The 13,206-nt window shown below is 33.8% G+C and overlaps 1 long non-coding RNA gene across 1 annotated transcript; it reads left to right on the plus strand.

The window, feature by feature from the left end:
- On the plus strand, nt 2,876-6,502 carry LOC109949966. The gene is made up of 3 exons (XR_002272293.1): nt 2,876-3,280; nt 3,374-3,428; nt 6,118-6,502. It is a non-coding gene; the product is annotated as an uncharacterized LOC109949966 (long non-coding RNA).

Below are 13,206 nucleotides of genomic sequence, written 5' to 3' on the forward strand. Positions count from 1 at the left end.
GGAAAGAGGTTAACATATGGTTTATGTAAAGTGGTCCTTGACCAAAAAAAAAAAAAAAAAAACCAAAAAAACCAAAAAAACCAAAAACTTTAAGTGGGTCGGGGCGGGCTTGAAGATGGTTCAAGCCACAGGCTGGCCCGGTTCATTGGTCTTAATTTTCTAATCCTAACACGGTCTATTAATAATCGTGTCGTGCTGTATTTAAATGGGCTGGGTTTGTGTTGTGCATGCCCGGCCCAGCCCAGCTCGTGACAACTTCAAAGTCAAGAGTTCTTTATTCCGTCTATCTTTACTTTCAATACTTTAATTCCTCCACCTTTACTTCGTGTAGTCGTACTTTCTGTACGTTTACTTTCAATACTCTAATTTTCATGTCCTTTAATTGAATGAACTTGAGGAAGTCAGGAATGATGCATATGAGAACTCAAAATTTACAAAGAACTTATTAAAGTTTTGCACGATAAAAATATTTTGAGGAAACATTTTGAGCCTTCTCAACTTGTTCTTTTGTATAATTCTAGACTTCATTTGTTTCTTGGAAAATTAAGAATTAAATGGACAGGGCCTTTCATTGTTAAAAGAGTTTTCCCATATGGGACTGTTGAAGTTGAGAATCCCAAGTGATGTAGATTTTTGAACACTTGAAAAAGAGTATCCAAAAATCACAATTAAATTACTCGGTAGCACACAAATCAACAATAGTATAGAGATATGCAAGTACAAGGTCGAACCCACAAGGACTGATAAAAATAACTTAATTAATTAAATCACACTAAACCCAATTAAACAAACGATTGATTGATTTGAGTCATGAATTAAAGAAAACTTAAATTGCAAGAATTAAAAGAAAGAAAAATAAAGCACTCAACAAAGATAGAGTTTAAAAGAAATCAAGTTATGAAGATCTAAGGTTATGAATCTACCAATGACAATCCTATATTTCCTTTTTTTAGAGCCCATTACTATCCAATTATGATTCCAATGTTAAAGGTTGTTCTTTCTAAAGTATGAAGTAAGCCTGTCAAGGTCATAAATCGTGTATCCCTATATGCAATTCTACCCTGTCAAGGTGTTAAAATTCAATATATAAGAACCCATTAAGATTAGAAGAATTCTATCAACCAAGTAGGACTAGTGGATGACGTTTCTCTCCTAGCTAGCTACTCTTCTTAATCTTAGTTCCAATAAACCTAATGGATGGTATTTCTCTCCTAGATTTATCCAATTATCTAGATGCAAAGTTCCTAGAGGTGATCAAGCATAGTTATAAAAATAAGAAAAGACATAAAATAAAATAATAAAACCCGGAACATTGTGGCGTGCCCAAAGCTATATTTTTCTCTTTTATCTCCACCCCCTTCTCTAGAGACCTAGGGCAACCTTATATAGCACAAAATAACTAAACCCTAATCTCAAAAGGTCTGAAAAACCTCTCCTAAAACAAAATCAAAACCATAAACAATTAAGGAGACAAACTAGGAAAGAATCCTTCTTTGACTGAGAGACACGTCAGCTGAATTACACGAAATTTTTGGGGCTGTTTCACTTCCTAGAAACATTTGAAAAAAATATAAGAGAAGTAGCTTTATCTCTCAGCTTTCCAGAGATATATTATACGTCATTTAGAAAAATCGGGGAGGTCTTCAAATGTTCAATCTCCCATAGCAGTACAGTTTTGACGAGATTGCAACTTAGGTTGTGTTGACTTGCAATTCTAGAACAATTGGATATATAGAAAATTATGAAAATTTGATACAATGATCTTCAATGTCTTAGCTTTCTTCTCCAATTGACTAAAACTCCTTTGGAATGCCAATTTTCCATCAAAAACCTTCTAAAAGCGCAGAAAAGCTGAAAATAAGGAAAGTAAAGTAATAACGCTCTTTTGAATCAACTTTCCCTACAAAAACAAAAAATAAAAGATATAAAAATATAATAAATAAGGCACTTATCACCAAGAATGGAAATATTTTTAAGGTTAATGACCAAGACTTAAACCTTCCTTGGGGAGATGTTTCTAGAAGATGAGACAGTTTCTTTGTTACACGAGACAGTTTCTTTGAACGATCCTGTTTACCAGGATTGATAGAACTTCTCTTAGTCCATCTGTTGTATATAATTAGTCTAGAAATTTATGTTCCCTTAAAATAAAATAAAAAATTCTACATTTCTATTTTTTTTTTTTAAAGTACACTAACAAGTTGGAGGCTTTCACTTTGGATGTCAATTCTCAGGTAACACTACCGTCCTATTTTTATTATGCTTATATGTTTGAACATTGAGGACAATGTCAGTCTTTGGTTGGGAGTAGAGAAGATGTGTTTATTATATTATTTTCTTGTTGCAACATGTTAGTTTTCCTTATGTTTTTGTATTTTTTGTTTATTTTCGTAATTTATTTTGAAGAAAAAAATTTGAAAAAGTGCGAAAAAAAAACATAAAAATAGTTGGTTTTCATGAGGTTAGTGCACTCTGTTGTTTGTTTTTCATAGTCCTTGTACTTTTTGTCACTGACAAGATTGCATTGCACACTACAAGAAAAAACCTCTTTCGCCACGAAATCTTTTGCGACCAACCCAAATTTGGTCGCCAAGCAAGGTTATGGGAGACGAAGTTTTTTATTTCGTCGCCAATAATTTCGTCAAATTTATTAACTAATTGACCAGAAAATATGTCCGAATGGCCACCAAAAGATTTGGTCGCTAGGGGAGGAATTGGCGCCTTTAAGCTTGAAAATTATTGGCGACTAAATTATGTTGTCTCTAAAGTTGCTTGCGTCGTCTCTAAATTTGAGATGCCGCGAAAATATTTTGTGAGATACCGCCCAAATATTTCTTGAAACTTGGCGACCAATTTTTTTGGTCGCTGTTCCTGTAAAAAAGAATATAAAGTATTAAAACTGTGTCGTTTTCCTTATTTGACATGTTGGCAACCAAATAGCTTGGTGGCTGATTCTGGGAGACTATAAATTAAAAAAATTTCCCTAACCCGTTACTTCCCCCAATTTACTTCTCTCGTATCCACTCTCTCCGCCGTCTTCCACACCACCGATTCCTTCAACTAAGTCCTCCACGAACGCTCGCAATGAAATCTTCCAACGATGCTGGCCAATCACTTATATACCCACTATCTCTTCATCCCCCTTCAGATTTCTCATGGCCCTTATTTCTCTATCTTTCCCAAAATCACCCTTCATCGATGCCAACCACTTGCTGCTACGGCAACATATACTAGAGATTCTCTGCAATGTGCTCAGCCACATACATACTCTGATTCAAAGGTGCTTTTATTATTTTTTGTTTATTTAGCTATTTTTCTGTAATTATTTGATTTTGATTCTGTAAAAATAAAATTTAGTTGGTTTTTGTCTTAGTAACGATGTGGTCGACGACCCCTCAACCACTTCTCATCTGCTGTCTCTATGTTAGGTATGAAAACTTCTCTAAATATTTTGAGTTACGAGTTTGGAATCATGGAAATTTTAAGATTTATCTTCTTTTTTTATATATTATTATTATGAAGATTTCTTGTGCTTGCGTTGCCTGGTGGTGTCTTGTAATTGATGCTTTGTTTCTTTGCTAGATCTTGCAGTGATTCAGCATTTTTCAGATTTCTTTGTTAAGCCTTCATTCAAGAACTTAATTCTTAAGGTCTTTTTATATTTTATTTATGTAAACTGTGAGAACAAATAAAAGAGAAGCCACCTTGATTGAGCACTGCCATTTGAGAATTTTCCATTATGGATAATTGTAGCTATTAAAGACTTGAAGGCCCCATCAAACAACCAAGAGACCAACGCTAGGTTGTGAATCTATTGTTGTAGATGGTAGGTTTTAGCATCCTTTGTTTTCCCTCTCTTTATTAGAAATGAAAAATTGTGCCACCATTTTATTTCTTTCTTGTGCCTTTTAAAAATTCTTGTTTGGCTCATATTCTTTTGACACTTAATTTTTAAAGACCCTGCATTATAATTTTTTTTTCCTTCTCTTTTCATATATCGGAGGACTTCAATGAATTCACTTAAATTGATAAGGTCTCTAGTCTGCAAGAGATATTTGGTTATGTACTGTGAATAAGTATATGTTATTGATGTAATTTTGTATTCCCCTGTTTCCATTTTAAAAGATCTTTTTGCTAGTGTTTAAATTTCAACCGAGAAGAAGCGAGTATTCTAAAGGTTGCTGTTATACATTATACGTATGTCCTTTGGGAAAGTTTTTCTAACATGACTAGGATTTTGAAGTTGGACATTTATGTTTTTTGCTTTCCTGCTTGTAGGAAAATGCCTAAGAAAAGAGTGGGTCTAACATGACTAGGATTTTGAAGTTGAAGTGGGTCTAACATGACTAGGATTTTGAAGTTGAACTTGCGTATATGATTTTCAAACATCTGAGATGAAATTTTTCTCTCATTTTTGGCTAATGGAGATTGCGAATTGGCAATCAGGTTGAGGAGCTATTTAAAAACATACATTGCCTATTTGATTTGGATTTTCTATTTTTCTCTGGTTTGATGTAGCAGTAGCCATTTTGATTTGGCTAGAAGATTTAGCTATAAGGAATTGCTTTCTGCTTTTTGAAACCAAACCAAATTCTCATTTGAAGCAATAAGTTTCTAGGAATCTGTTATACACATGAACTTATTTGATGACTGCAAATACCTATATTAATTTCTTGGACCTTGATTTGGAAAAGGGAGTGAAGGAGAGTGACTTCTAAACTGATTTTTAAGCGTTATATTCATTAACGAAAAGAGGTATATCTCATTTTTGCTTAAAATTTTGTTCCCATTATCCAATTGAAACTGTTAGCTAAACAGTGTGTAGTTGAAGATAAACAAGGTTGATCTTTTTCTCTTTATTTCAGTGTAGTATGGTGCTCCTATTTTTGTGTTTGTAAATGTGCAAGATGAACTATAATAAGAAGAAGAAATCTTGTTAGGCACTGAGGTCTTCCAGTTAAGGTTGTGATTGATTACAACATGATGGCAATCTAGTAATCACAGTGATGATTATAGTGATTTAGATTGATAAGGTAGTGTTTTGTGCTTTAACTTTCAAATGATATGCCATTGGCATTGCAGGTGGGTTAGAGTTCTTTCTTTCTAGGAAGTGCAATTAAGTCTTAAGGTGCTTGGGTATTGCAGCTTGTTTTCATTTTACCTTGCTGATGCCCCTTTGGTCCACATCATAATTTTTCTGTTTGAGAAATTAGATATATCATTGTCCTTGTGTTTTTATTAATTTTTAACACTAGAAAGAATTATATTTTAAATTAAAGCTGGTCCTAAATCAAAATACCTGCATAGCTATGCCAAGGACTTCTGCACTATTGTTATTATTGTTATTAGTTCACTAAATAGGTTGAATAGAATATGGGATGCTTCCGTTGTGAGAAAAAGCTCTGTAACCTCTATGTACTCATATAAGCATACCCACTCTCTTTCCCCGAAGCTTTCTGATGGCTTGAGTTATTTTCCACTCTCTGCCCCCAGACCATCTACCCCTCAGTTCGCTTTATCTTATAATGTGTTTAGAACAATGTCATTTAGGTGTCTTTAACTTTACCGGGGTAGTATCCTGTTTTTCCATGTCAAATTTATTTGAGGTGCAAGGATTTGGTTTGGGGTTTTGGACAGAGGACCATTTGAGGTAAGAACCTCTTCTTCCTATTACACTTGGTTCTATTTAAGGTGTGGATTATACTTTGGATTTTATGATTTATGTTTTCTAATGGGTTTGTGCCATGCATAATATTAGTCTTTACATTGGTTTTTCGTAACTATTTTCCTTCTTTATTTGTGGTAATTGATGATTTGATTTCTGTTATTATCACAAAAGTATGCTTTGACAATCGATATTGAGAGCTATGAAAAATGAATTCAATTTTTTTAAGTTGGCTTATTGATGACCAGCAATCAGTTTTCTTATGTCGAACTCTTTTTTGATGGCTTATTTAGTTAAGATTGTGAATTTCAGCTTTGGTCTCTCTCTCTCTCTCTCTCTCTCTCTCTCTCTCTCTCTCTCTCTCTATATATATATCTATATATATTAATTTTAATTTTCTTGGTTTTGGCATCTTCTTGAGCATATTTCCTTATTTTGTTTCTTTTGTAAAGGAAGATGATGAGTTTGAGAAGGTCAAGCAAACAGTTGGCAGTGTTTGGGAATTCCACGATATTAGATCACAACCCCTATCCCACAGGTGTTAAAGATCATGACTACAAAACTTGAGGATACAAAAGGCATAGTATACATGTATTTTGTTTTGTTCAAAATAGTATACAAGCTTGGTAATAGTCTTATAGTGGGGAAATAATGATTGCAGAACTTGGGTTTACCAAAGGCAAGAATATATGGAGCTTGGCCTCTAGTCTTTCAGTGGAATTTGGATATGTTATGTGTACTTGAATGACTAGTACGCTTGTGTGTACTTTTGAATGAGAGAAATTTGTATTCATGTAATTTTCTATTGATCTATTGATCTAAATTTATTGTTTTTCAAAATTACAATATGTTAATGCACAAAAGGTTAATATTATCACAAAACATAATATAAATAAAATAAATAAAAACACAAAATATACATATTTTAGCGACCAACTGTGTGAGCTTTAGCGACCAAATCTGGTAGTCACCAAAAACTATCGGCGACCAACCAATCTATTGGTCGCCTAATCCTTCTTCAGTTCGCGGCAAATTTTGGTATTTTTGCGGGAACTTGTCTTTATAGGTGACGAAACCAATTGGTCGCATAAAGGTTTTGGCGACGAAAATTTTTTTTCGTCACCTTTTGTCACTTTTACTTTTAGCCACGAGCCTTAGGCGACCAAGCTAGCGACGAAATTATTTCGTCGCTAAAGGGTTTTGGCGACGAATTGACAGCTTTTACCGATCAAAACCGGTGGTCGCCAAAAGGGTTTTTCCTTGTAGTGGCACTTAGACTCATTTTATATTCATGAATGATTTTAAGATTGAGAACATATGAACGATATGATAATTATCCCATTTTTTTTAGGCTTTTTTATTTATTTCTAGTTAGTAGATGATTCATGAGTTATACGTGGACAAATTGCACAAGCGCACTAACAGTATTTGTGGGGTATAAAGTTAAAAACTAATTGTGTTTAATCGTTTAGCTTTGGTAAAGTTGAACGACCTTGCGTTTGACTCATCTTGGTTAAAAAAATGAAACAAAAAAAAAAATTTCATGAAATAATAGTGTTCTATTCAAGCTTCTACTTAGTAACTGGGACTCTTACCTAATCAGCAGTGAGTGTTCGTGTCAAATGGTGAAGTTCTGAGTGTGAATTATTTTGTGTGGCTAGTTTAGTTTCATAATCTTTTTAACTCGAGTTAGTAACCTCTTAGGGGTGTCTCTACACCTAGTGTCTTGAAGCCTTTTTGGTTTGAGAGTCACTGGCCTAACACTCGCTATATGGTTTAATTAAAAAGCTTAATGGACCTAGGCATTGCACATTTTGGAAAAAATTAAAAAAATTAAAAATTAAAAAAAACCTCGATTTGTTTCTTGCAAGGGAGTTTGACAACTCTTGAGATCAAAAGGTTGGTGTGATTGGAATTCAGCTAATGCCACTCAATTGTGTTAGTTCACTTTACACTAAAAAAGTTGGTGTGATTAAATAAGTGCTCTTTTTGTAGCATTGTTCATGAATTGAAAATTTGGACTTTGTGCTTTTGTCCTTTTTATTGGTAACAGGTGTCGAAATAATTTTTCAAAGTTTATTTTATTTCATGTTTCTGAATAATTGTGCTAGTCTCATACTTGATGTTTGTGTGGGTGTCATCCTTGAAAACCCTCACGAGACTATAACTCGTACTTTAGGGGTAACCTATGGGTTTAAAGGCTTGTTGCATACGCTAAATGCAATCTTATCCCGCAAAAGTAGCTTAGCTATTTTAGTTGTTTTTATTTATTTTATTTTGTCGTTTTTGCTTAAATTTGAGTTTCTTTCAATCGCTTGGATTGCTAGGGACTAGCAATAAGCTTGTTGTGGGTTGTGATGAGAGTCTCAAATTATTTCTTTTCCACCACCTCACCATTATTTCTTTTCCACTAACTCTCCACCATCAACATAAGTTTAATCCAATTAATCCCTCACTTAAACCTTCATTACCCACCATGAATATATTAACTTTCCACTCACCTCATTGACTACTATAAATCAACCATCAACTTATTTGGAAGGGACACCACTACTAGGGGTGGGCATCGGGACCGGAAAACCGGAACACCGAACCGAACCGGTGAAAAAAAACTGGAAAAAAAACCGGTTGACCAAAAAAGTCAACAAACCGGACCGGAACCGGACCGAACCGGTTCCAACCGATTCCGGTTCTGGTTTTACATCTCTCCGCACCGGACCGGACCGAACCGGACCGGTCATATATTTTATTTTTATATTTTTACAAAATTTTAAAATCTAATGCCATTTTTTAACTTCTATAATCACTAATTTTCCAAGTTCAACTTCAAAAAATTTCTAAATGTATGAATTGGATTATTTGTTCATTTTTAAGCTAAAAAAATAAGTTATTTATTATAATTTTTTTATTAAAAAAATTAAAAAAAAATTTTAAAAAAATAAAAATAAAAAAATAAAAAATTAATAATCCGGTTCAAAACCGGAACCGGTTAGAACCGAACCGGCCGGTTTTCGAAATTTTTTTTGCCTAAACCGGACCGAACCGGACCGGTTAAATAATACCGGTTTCGATTCCAGTTTGAGGTGAGAACCGGACCGAACCGGACCGCGCCCACCCCTAACCACTACGACAAATTTCTTTATCCATTTCATTCAAAATTGAGTTATGTTTTTCTTTGTAATGAGTTGCTAGAACTCTAGCTAAGGCTAAAGGGAATGTCCTTTGAGTAAATTTGTGTATTATTCTTTAATTCAATATGTGGTATGAATTGCTGAATTCTTTTGTTTTTGGTTCAATATTTTCATATCCTTTTATTTTGATTGATGTTAAGTGCTACTATATTTTCATGAGTTCAATTATATTTTTCTCATTATTAAGAACTGACTCAGCATGCTTTTGAATTAAAAGATTAGATATTAAGCAATTTTATTTTTTGAACAATCATTAATAAAAGATAACACTGAAAAATTTAATTGGTTTTAATTTCTTTATCTTCCGGTTAAAGGTTCTCAATGACAATTTTAATCGAGTTATAATTTGGATTAAAGAGCATGAAACATATTTTGCTTAAAGAATTGAACCTTGATGTCTTAGCATTTCTATTATTGATATTTCATTTTAAAACTCAATCTCTACAACACTAAAATCAAATTACTTTTCCATTTTACTTGTCACTTTTATTTTGGTATATTTAATTATTTCTTTGTGTGCAGACATTTGCCTACCTACTCCTTGAGGATATGATACTTGGACTTCCAAGATTATTACTACGTGTAACTACTTGCACTTGTGTAGACGCAACAAGGAAGGGGGTGGGGATGGAAAGCGCGGACAGGGATGATATTGCCAACTTGGCCCGTTCCCATCCCTTGGGGAAGGAAGCCACTGTTCTTCCTCCCTTCTCCTCTATTCCCCCATTTTCAAAAAAGATTTTCCCTATTTGTCTTCATTTTCTTATGATTTTACTTCATCCATCACAAGCGGCTACGTATCGGCGTCGGATCTCCATCTTCATTTCGGTGTTAGATCTCCACCATCATCAATTTTGTGGTTTCTTTACGTTTAGAATAAGTCATAGAGACTCTTTGGGATTTATGTGTAGTTTTCACATCTCCTTTTGTGAGAGCTTTTCACCTCTCTTTTGTGAGGGTTTTATTTATATTACTATGGCTTGGTTTTTTCAATCTTTTTTTATTTTTTATTTTTATAAGTTTGCAATCTTAATTTAGCTATAGCAAAGTTTCTTCCATCCTGCGTGATCGTTAGCGGAGACACAGCAAATGGTCTTAATTTTGATGTTATATCGGTATGTTATTGTAATTGGCCCTATGGCTAGTTTGTATTGGCCCTTTATAGCTAATTTGTATTGATCTTTTGTAGCTAATGACTTTTAAGCATGGTCTAAAATACGAATCACGGATATTTCGGAACATATCCATATCGTATAAATATCGACAATATCGACGATAATATCGGAAAATATCGATGTCGATAATTTTGCTCACACTTCAGCAATATTTTGTCAAAATATCGGTGTTATATCGCAAAAATATCGAAAATATGGATGTAAAGGGGGAAAAAAAGGAAAAAAAGGGAAAAAAGGGAGGAAAAAACACAAAGGGGACTTAAACCCCTCCCATTTTAATCCTTCGACACCTTAATTACCATATCACTTATGTTTTTGTGATAATATGCTAAAATATATATATATATATATATATATATATATGGGTGACATGTTAATAATTACATACAAAACTATTTTGGGGATTTATCATTTGATGACTATTCTTCACAATACACTTACTCTACACATAGAGATGATGAAGATAGTGAAAAATTTGAACCTCATAGGAACTGTATGTGGTACTAAGTCACTCATGTATCTTGCTATGCAATGTATGAAGTGTAAAATATTGTAGTAAATCATTATATATAAATGATTATGGTGTGTTTAATCTTTTTTCATTAATTACTACATATTTTCTACATTCACAGTGTTTGCCAGCTCGCTGTATAATCAACTTAAATCAGTTAAATCCATCATGCAATGCATTTCTTTCTAATTTTATGTGATAAACTAATAGATAATTGGCTAAATAAACATTCTCCAAAGTTTCAATAAAAATTTCTAAATTTTTCTTACAATTTTCGTGGATAATTATTATCGATATCGATAATATCCCGATATTTCTATTGAAATTTCCATATTTTTAGACTACCAATATTTCTGATATCATCGATATTTTAGACCTTGCTTTTAAGTATGAATTCAATACCATAATTTTTCAACAACAAAAAAACGTGGTATCACCACAAATGTGAACTGGGTCAGAGACAAATGGATTTGTGCATGAACCATTGAACCTCGACCTAATGAATGGAAAAATTAGTCTCGTCAACTAAATTCAGTTCATGTGATAATTCCAAATTTATCTATTAATTTATTGTTATGGGTATAAGGAATCAGAACATTTCCCAATAAAACCATACGTGCATCAAGATATATTAGATTCTAGTTTTTTTTTGTTTTTTTAAATTCTCTTTTTTCAATGTGAACAACTTTTTGCTTGTTCGGTCAAATATGAGACGGCCCGCGGAAAGAGAAGGCTGGCCTGGATCCCATATCCCATTTCAATGTTGGCATCTTTTTTTTTTCCTTCTTCTTTTTAAAACAAGAAAAAAGATGAAGACAAACAAGTTGGAAACCACAAATGTTTGTCGGTTTCAAGTAATATAACAAAAACATGGCCAACGCGGTTTAATTCATAAAAAAAAGACATTGATTTGTATTTTAGATTAGTAGTCTCAAGTTTGAATTCTTATGATATTTTTTAGTATGTGTGTGTGAAAAATTATCATCCTTTTATAGACTATTGTTTGTATTCAAAAAGAAGAAGAAAAAAACTCTGAGATTGAAATTGAGAGTGTTTGTAAGTATGAGTATATATAATTATTGTTTTGTCCAAGTATGAGTATTAACAGTGACAATAAGAAATAAGCAATATAAGAGCATTTCCAGCAGGGCTGGAAACACTCGGGCTGGGGGGGGTTTGGGCAAAAAATCGATTCCAGCAGCAAAAGTCCAGCCCGGGCGAGCGTGGGCCCCAGCAAAACGGGCAGGCCCGAAGGCGAAATCGGCCCGAAGTCGCGCCCGAAGTCTAGGACAAAATAGCTGACGCCAGCATGGCGTCAGCCCTGAAATTTCAAATTTTTTTTTACCGTTGGCGCGTGCATTGCACGCGCCAACGTTAAAAAAAATTTCACATCAGCGCTACAGTGCCGCCAACGGCTCTTTGACACGTGGCGGCCTCTGGTCGCTCCGATTGGAATTTTTTCTTCAATCCAACGGCAGCCAATTTTTCTGCCAAAAAAAATTGAAAAAAAATCGAATTTTTTTTAAAAAAATACACAAAAATTACAGAATTTTTTGTGTATAAATACCAACCAATACTCTTCACTTTTAACACCAAATCCTCATATATTTTCTTCTCCTTCTACTATTGTTAACTTTCTCCTCAAAATTTATTCACTTTCTATTCAATATTTTTTCACTTTCAAGTTGTAATTTTTTTCTAGCATATTATGGGTTCTTCTAATGAAAATGGAGGGGCATGGAGCATGATGGAAGATGTTAGCTTGTGTGAGGCTTGGGTCCAAATTAGTCATTGTCCAGTAACGGGCAATGAGATTAAATTTTCTCATATGTGGAAAAAAATTCATCAAGCATTTTGTGAAAGGGCAATTGGTTCTACACGTACGGAAATGGCATTATCCAGTAGGTGGAAAGTTCTTAATAAAGAGTTGGGGAAATGGAGAAATGCTTTAGCAAAAGCAATTGACAACCAACGAAGCGGAGAAAATCTTAGCAATGAGGTAAATTATTTGTCATTTTTCTTCTATTAATTTCTATGTCATATTAATTTTTATTTAAATATTTCTTGCAATTTATATATTTTGTTAATATGTCTCTATTTTTTTTTAATACATGTTGCATTTTTTTATTAATTCTTTAATTTCCATTAGTTTTTTTTTTTACATGTTGCATTGCCAATATTTTAAAAATTCTCTTGCATTTCCATTTCATTTTTTTTTATAGATTATACAAGCACAAATGTGGTTTGGTGCTACTGGCCAAGGGAAAAAAAGTTTCATCCATACCCATTGTTGGGAGGTGGTGAAGACTTGTAAGAGATTCCAAATTATTCCAACCGGTCCGACGGTAGTCTTGAACGAGACTCCACTTCGTGAGACTCCGGCATCGGATTCACCTATGGATTCCCCGATGAATCTAGACTCACCAATTGAAAATGAGCCAAGGCCTATTGGGAGGAAGGCGGCGAAGGCGAAGAGAGGGAGTAATTCTAGCAAGAATGCATCTCAATTTTTGGAGGAACTTTCAAAGCACCAAGCCATGAGAATTGAAATGGACTTGAAACAACAAGAGCATGATATGGCTATTCAAGTAGAATATGCAAAAGAAAGGGAGTATGTGCGCAAAGAAAGGGAGTATGTACGCGAACAAAACATGAAAAAAAAGA

This window comes from Prunus persica, chromosome G6, assembly GCF_000346465.2.
Source record: "Prunus persica cultivar Lovell chromosome G6, Prunus_persica_NCBIv2, whole genome shotgun sequence".
Classification (NCBI taxonomy): Eukaryota; Viridiplantae; Streptophyta; class Magnoliopsida; order Rosales; family Rosaceae; genus Prunus; species Prunus persica.